The sequence below is a fragment of the Lolium perenne genome, chromosome 2 (assembly GCF_019359855.2).
Source record: "Lolium perenne isolate Kyuss_39 chromosome 2, Kyuss_2.0, whole genome shotgun sequence".
NCBI classification, from domain to species: Eukaryota; Viridiplantae; Streptophyta; class Magnoliopsida; order Poales; family Poaceae; genus Lolium; species Lolium perenne.
The window spans coordinates 302,431,671-302,437,105 of record NC_067245.2 but is presented as its reverse complement, the minus strand read 5'-3'; the positions used below and the strand labels follow the sequence as shown (position 1 = coordinate 302,437,105).

Genomic DNA, 5,435 nt, shown 5'->3' with positions numbered 1-5,435 from the left:
TAGCGGCCAGATAACACAATCTCCCTTAGGTTAAGGTTCTCAATAATCGCATTAAAAATAAACGGCCAGCGAGGGTTAAAATTGTCTTTATTTTTATCTTCGGGCCTCCGAAGAATATTAAAATCTCCCGCTAGCAACATAGGGAGAGGCTCTTGTATCGCACATACGAACTAATTCCGAAAGAAATTGGTGTTTATGAGCATCTTGTGCTGCCCCATACACAGGCACTAATACCCATTCAAAACCATCCGCCTTTGATTTAATAGATAATTTAACACAAAATTCACCATTCTCAACGTTTTTCACAAAAACTGTAGTCGTGTTTATGCCAACTAGAGTTCCGCCAGACATCCCATGTGGAGGTAAACAAAACCAAGCAAAATCTTTACCGCTAGCTAGATCCCTGAGAAAAGATATCACAAAATTTGACCTCCCTGTTTCTAATAGTGCTATAAAATCAAGATGATGATCGCGGATAGACTCTTTAACAAATAAGTGCTTACCCGGATCTTTAAGCTCCTCACTATTCCAGGACACACCTCTTAACCCAGCCATTTAAGATTTTTTTAATTCGAATACGGTTGCTTCTACGTACATTTGCCTTATCATAAGACTTTTTTTTTACGTTTGCCTTTAATTTTCGCTTTACCAGTGACAAGCTCAACTGGTTCATCATCAAACATGTGCATCTCATCGTCCAAATCTTCACATAAATCTGAAGCGCGAGAAACCGCGAGACAAGTCGGTGGGTTGTCACTACAATTATCTAAAGGACCATTATTTTGTAACATTGTCAATATACGCTATTTCTCATTTTGTTTTAACAAATTTACCGAGGCAACCCGTTCAGTATGAGAAACCCCTAGTGATACACCTAAAACTTCCTCTTTTTCTAGAACTAGCAAGGCGGCCCTCGCAAATGCGAGGGCGTCACTTTTAATTTACTAAAATATTATTGAGGTAAATTTACAGTTATATGGATATTCACATTGTTTATATACTATTATAGTTACCATAAATGTAAGGCTGTATTTTAATATCGATTGGGAAGGGAATACATAAGGTATTGTTTTTTTGGATGAATCATAATTGTGGCATTCCCTAAATACCACATGACTCACAATATATGTCGGTACACCGTAATAAGTCATTGCGTAAAATTAGATTTTATAGCGGAGCAAGCCATCAGCTTCTATGTTTTTATGTGATCTTGGATTAGTATGTGAGTTTAACAATTCTAACCTATATTGTGTGCTCCTAGTAACGTTTAGGGTCTACTTAATTAGATGATTTTTGATTTTTTTCTCAAATGGGATAGACAAATATATTTTTGTTGTTGAATTGATATATGGTATTTTCCTATAAATAGGCCTTGAATTTTTTTATAAAAATAGATCTATACATTTAGAGTCTATTCAGCAACCTTTTGTTCCTTTCTTACCCTCATGTGACCATTTGTCGTATATAACGGTCTGTTTTTCCACTTTTCACTGACACATTTCAACATTCAAGTTTGTTGATTTTTACCTTGATGCATTTCAGGATATTGTCACACGTAAATGGTGCTAAATCTAGTTTTTCATGTCATTCCGCTAAGTAGGATATAATTATCGGTGTTCTCATCAAAATTTCTGATCATTCTATCTCATTGACGCTTACCTAGATTAATCTTCTAATGCCCTTGTATTTCTTGAAAACTAATACAACCCCTTATTTCTTCCTATACGAACTCTATCTATAGAGAGCTTATTTGTACGATGCATAGAAAGATGTAAGACAGAGCTAGTACAAAATGATTAATCTGTGTGCTAACTAAAAAAGATATCCGATGTGCTAATTAAGAAGGATAAACCGCCCTTGTGGTATAAAACATGGAGTTTTCATGCAATGTTTAATATTTAATCTCTCTATCAATTTCTCATTACTCATGTAAGATCATGCGCCGCCTAGACACCCAGTATAGAAAAAACATTGAAAAACCGATATTTGCTAATTGCAATAATAATATGCGAACTCCTTCGCCTTCTTATATCAGTCGCGATCATGCCGATCATGCCTGTTGGTCATATGAAGAAATATTTTATGTGTATACACTTTAAATCTCCACTCTTAATATTTATGTTTAACATGGATTTAACATATCAGATTATTTTATATGTGGAAGCACATGGTATCTCTCTTTTAGACATGTATATTGCTTTTAGTATATAATAATAGATTTGAAAAATATTTATTTAATACATTCATAAGTGGCATGCATATTTATTTTTGAAAAGGTCGTATATTTAATTTTTGGAGGCATGTTCCATAGAAAATTATTGTGCGTTCTAAGATATTAAAATTCTTATTTTAGATACTTTTTAGATTAGTTTGTACGTATGCTTTTCTGGAGCGGAGTGTTAATTCCTACGGAAAAGGAGCTAGCTCGTATGTTCTTTTGGCATAAGCTAGACAGAACTTGCATATCATGGAATCTCTTCAAATGATGTACGGGCTAAACCTACTTGTCAAGTGCGGGATTTATTCCCTGCAAATTTTTTTTTCCATCTATAACGTAAGTTCAAATGCAAAACAAAAAAAAGAGTCCTTGTGGGCCACTTCATACGTGATCCTCCTTGAGAAAAATAACTTTCCGTATCCATATAATTAAGGTAATCAAAGTTTTAAAAAGGAAGTCCATGGTAACTTAACCTTCTAGATATTAACGTGTCAAACTGGACCTAGCTACACGTTACGTGACTAATATTCTCTCGTTAAATCCAAACCATATATTTTAGATCTAACAACTATAATAATTCAGATGATGTGGATTAACCTCGTGGTTCTATTAAATATCCGTATTTTGCTTTTAGTATATAATAGAAAAAGGTCGTATATTTAATTTTTGGAGGCATGTTCCATAGAAAATTATTGTGCGTTCTAAGATATTAAAATTCTTATTTTAGGTACTTTTTAGATTAGTTTGTACGTATGCTTTTCTGGAGCGGAGTGTTAATTCCTACGGAAAAGGAGCTAGCTCGTATGTTCTTTTGGCATAAGCTAGACAGAACTTGCATATCATGGAATCTCTTCAAATGATGTACGGGCTAAACCTATTTGTCAAGTGCGGGATTTATTCCCTGCAATTTTTTTTTTCCATCTATAACGTAAGTTCAAATGCAAAACAAAAAAAAGAGTCCTTGTGGGCCACTTCATACGTGATCATCCTTGAGAAAAATAACTTTCCGTATCCATATAATTAAGGTAATCAAAGTTTTAAAAAGGAAGTCCATGGTAACTTAACCTTCTAGATATTAACGTGTCAAACTGGACCTAGCTACACGTTACGTGACTAATATTCTCTCGTTAATCCAAACCATATATTTTAGATCTAACAACTATAATAATTCAGATGATGTGGATTAACCTCGTGGCCCTATTAAATATCCGTATTTTGCTTTTAGTATATAATAGATACTATCATGAGAAAATGCTAGAAAAGAAGAATGTACAGGTGAAACAATACCTTGTACCGGAGGCCAGTGGCGGAGCTTGAAAGAAATTCAAGGATGGGCCAAGCTATTAGAAAACGCAAAATAATGTTACAAATAATATAGCTTCGCTTGCCTCGTTTTTCTTTTCTTTTCAAGACAAAGTCAATTCTTGACTGAGTGGCCGTTCCCATATATGTTGGCTGTTGTGATCTGCAAAATTGATGAACGAATTCACAATCCAGTGAAATTGCTAGCTACAAATTTGGGTAAAAAATATGATTGCGGAAACAATTAGCCGAGTACGAGTTGGCAGAATAATTGGAGATGAGAAGGCCCGAACGGGATCGAATCGGCCTGGTTGAAGCGTTGGTTGCGGACTGCTAGCACTAGGGCTCCTGCCGTCCATCCCAATGCTTGCGGCTGCGGACTGCTAGACCTCCTACTAGCCTGTCCCCGTGCTTGCGGCTGCTGGCTGCTAGAGCTCCTTCCAGCCCCGTGCCCATGCCTGCAGCTGCGGGCTTCGGAAGTGCAGCAAATCCATGGCCGACCCTTGGCTCCCTGAGACGTCGCGGCGCTGCTATGCCTGCCTGCTCTACTACTTCCCTCGACTTCCCCCTCTATTTCTGTCCAAAGTGCTAACCTGGCGAGCCGCCCTCACGGCCATGGCTGCGTGGAAATAGTTGAGACTTTAGAGGAAGAACGAGGGTTGAGAGGCAGCGTACAGGGAAGGGCTTTGTGTACTGGGCCTCACATGCATATGGGTTAATATTTTTTTAGAAAAAAGCTAGGGCGGGCCGTGGCCCAGTTTTGCCCCAACGAAGCTCCGCCAATGCCGGAGGCATATCATGACGCTGAGCAAGCAACATTGCCCTCTTCATCTGAGTGGCGTCGGCGTTGGGCCGGGCACGTAGTCTTCCACTCGATTGTGCGGCCAAAACAGCACCCTCCGAAATACCTCCATAATCTATAATTTATTGTTTTGAGAATTTGCCATATGTAGATGAATTGGTGGGAAGCAAAACAGTATTACACTCACTATGAGGAGTAGTCAGTGTAGGTGAGAACCATGGTGAGCAGCTGGAGTCGGCGTCGCTGGAGCCCCGCTCCCTTGTGGCGATGACTTGGGCGATCCCCTGTACGTCGCATGAGGAGGGCCATGCAAAATGGGCCGGGCCACCTCAGCCACCGGCCATGCACAAGATGACCCAAAATCTGCCCACCATGTCCATCAGTATGTGTAAGTGCAATTGGCTGCACCTTACTGTTCCCGTCACCACCATCTTGAGAAAAGCCATTGTGTATGTTTCTTTCAACCGAAACACAAACAGATTCACTGAAAGAAGATAGAAAATTCTTAGGACACATAGATGAACCAAAAAACTCAAAAGAAATATTCGAATCTGACAACAAATTGTCATACCTTGATAACCCATCTTTTGAGACAATGGGCATAGGGAAGATAGCAAGAGAGTTTCCCTGAGGAGGTGCAGATGATCCCTTCTCACCGCCATCATTAGTCTCAGAACTAGTACCATCCTTCATACGTTTAGGATCTCTGTCTCCAACATTGCCATTTGCATTATCAGAAGCATCATGATCCATATCATCATCACCTCTAGGGACTTCAGTTGAAAGATTATTCGGAATAGGTGGAGGTTGAGCACCCTCAACCACAAAGCGTAATCTAAAAAGCCATCTCTGATTTTAAGGTTGAAAGGATACAGATGTCGCCTAGAGGGGGGGGGGGTGAATAGGGGGTTTAAAACTTTTACGAGATGGGCTTAACAAATGCGGAATAAAACTAGCGTTTACTTTGTCAAGCCCAAAGCCTATATACTATGGTTCACCTATGTGCACCAACAACTTATTCTAAGCAAAGGTTCACCAGTGTGCACCAACAACTTATTCTAAGCAAAGGTTCACCTATGTGCACCAACAACTTATGCTAAGCAATACAAGCAA

General features: G+C 38.9%; 1 long non-coding RNA gene across 1 annotated transcript; it reads right to left on the bottom strand.

The window, feature by feature from the left end:
* Positions 1 to 4,312: 4,312 nt before the first annotated feature.
* LOC127337042 (uncharacterized) lies at positions 4,313 to 5,031 on the bottom strand. The gene is made up of 3 exons (XR_011752795.1): positions 4,894 to 5,031; positions 4,510 to 4,806; positions 4,313 to 4,437 (listed from the first exon to the last, which is right to left on the bottom strand). It is a non-coding gene; the product is annotated as an uncharacterized lncRNA (long non-coding RNA).
* Positions 5,032 to 5,435: the final 404 nt, after the last annotated feature.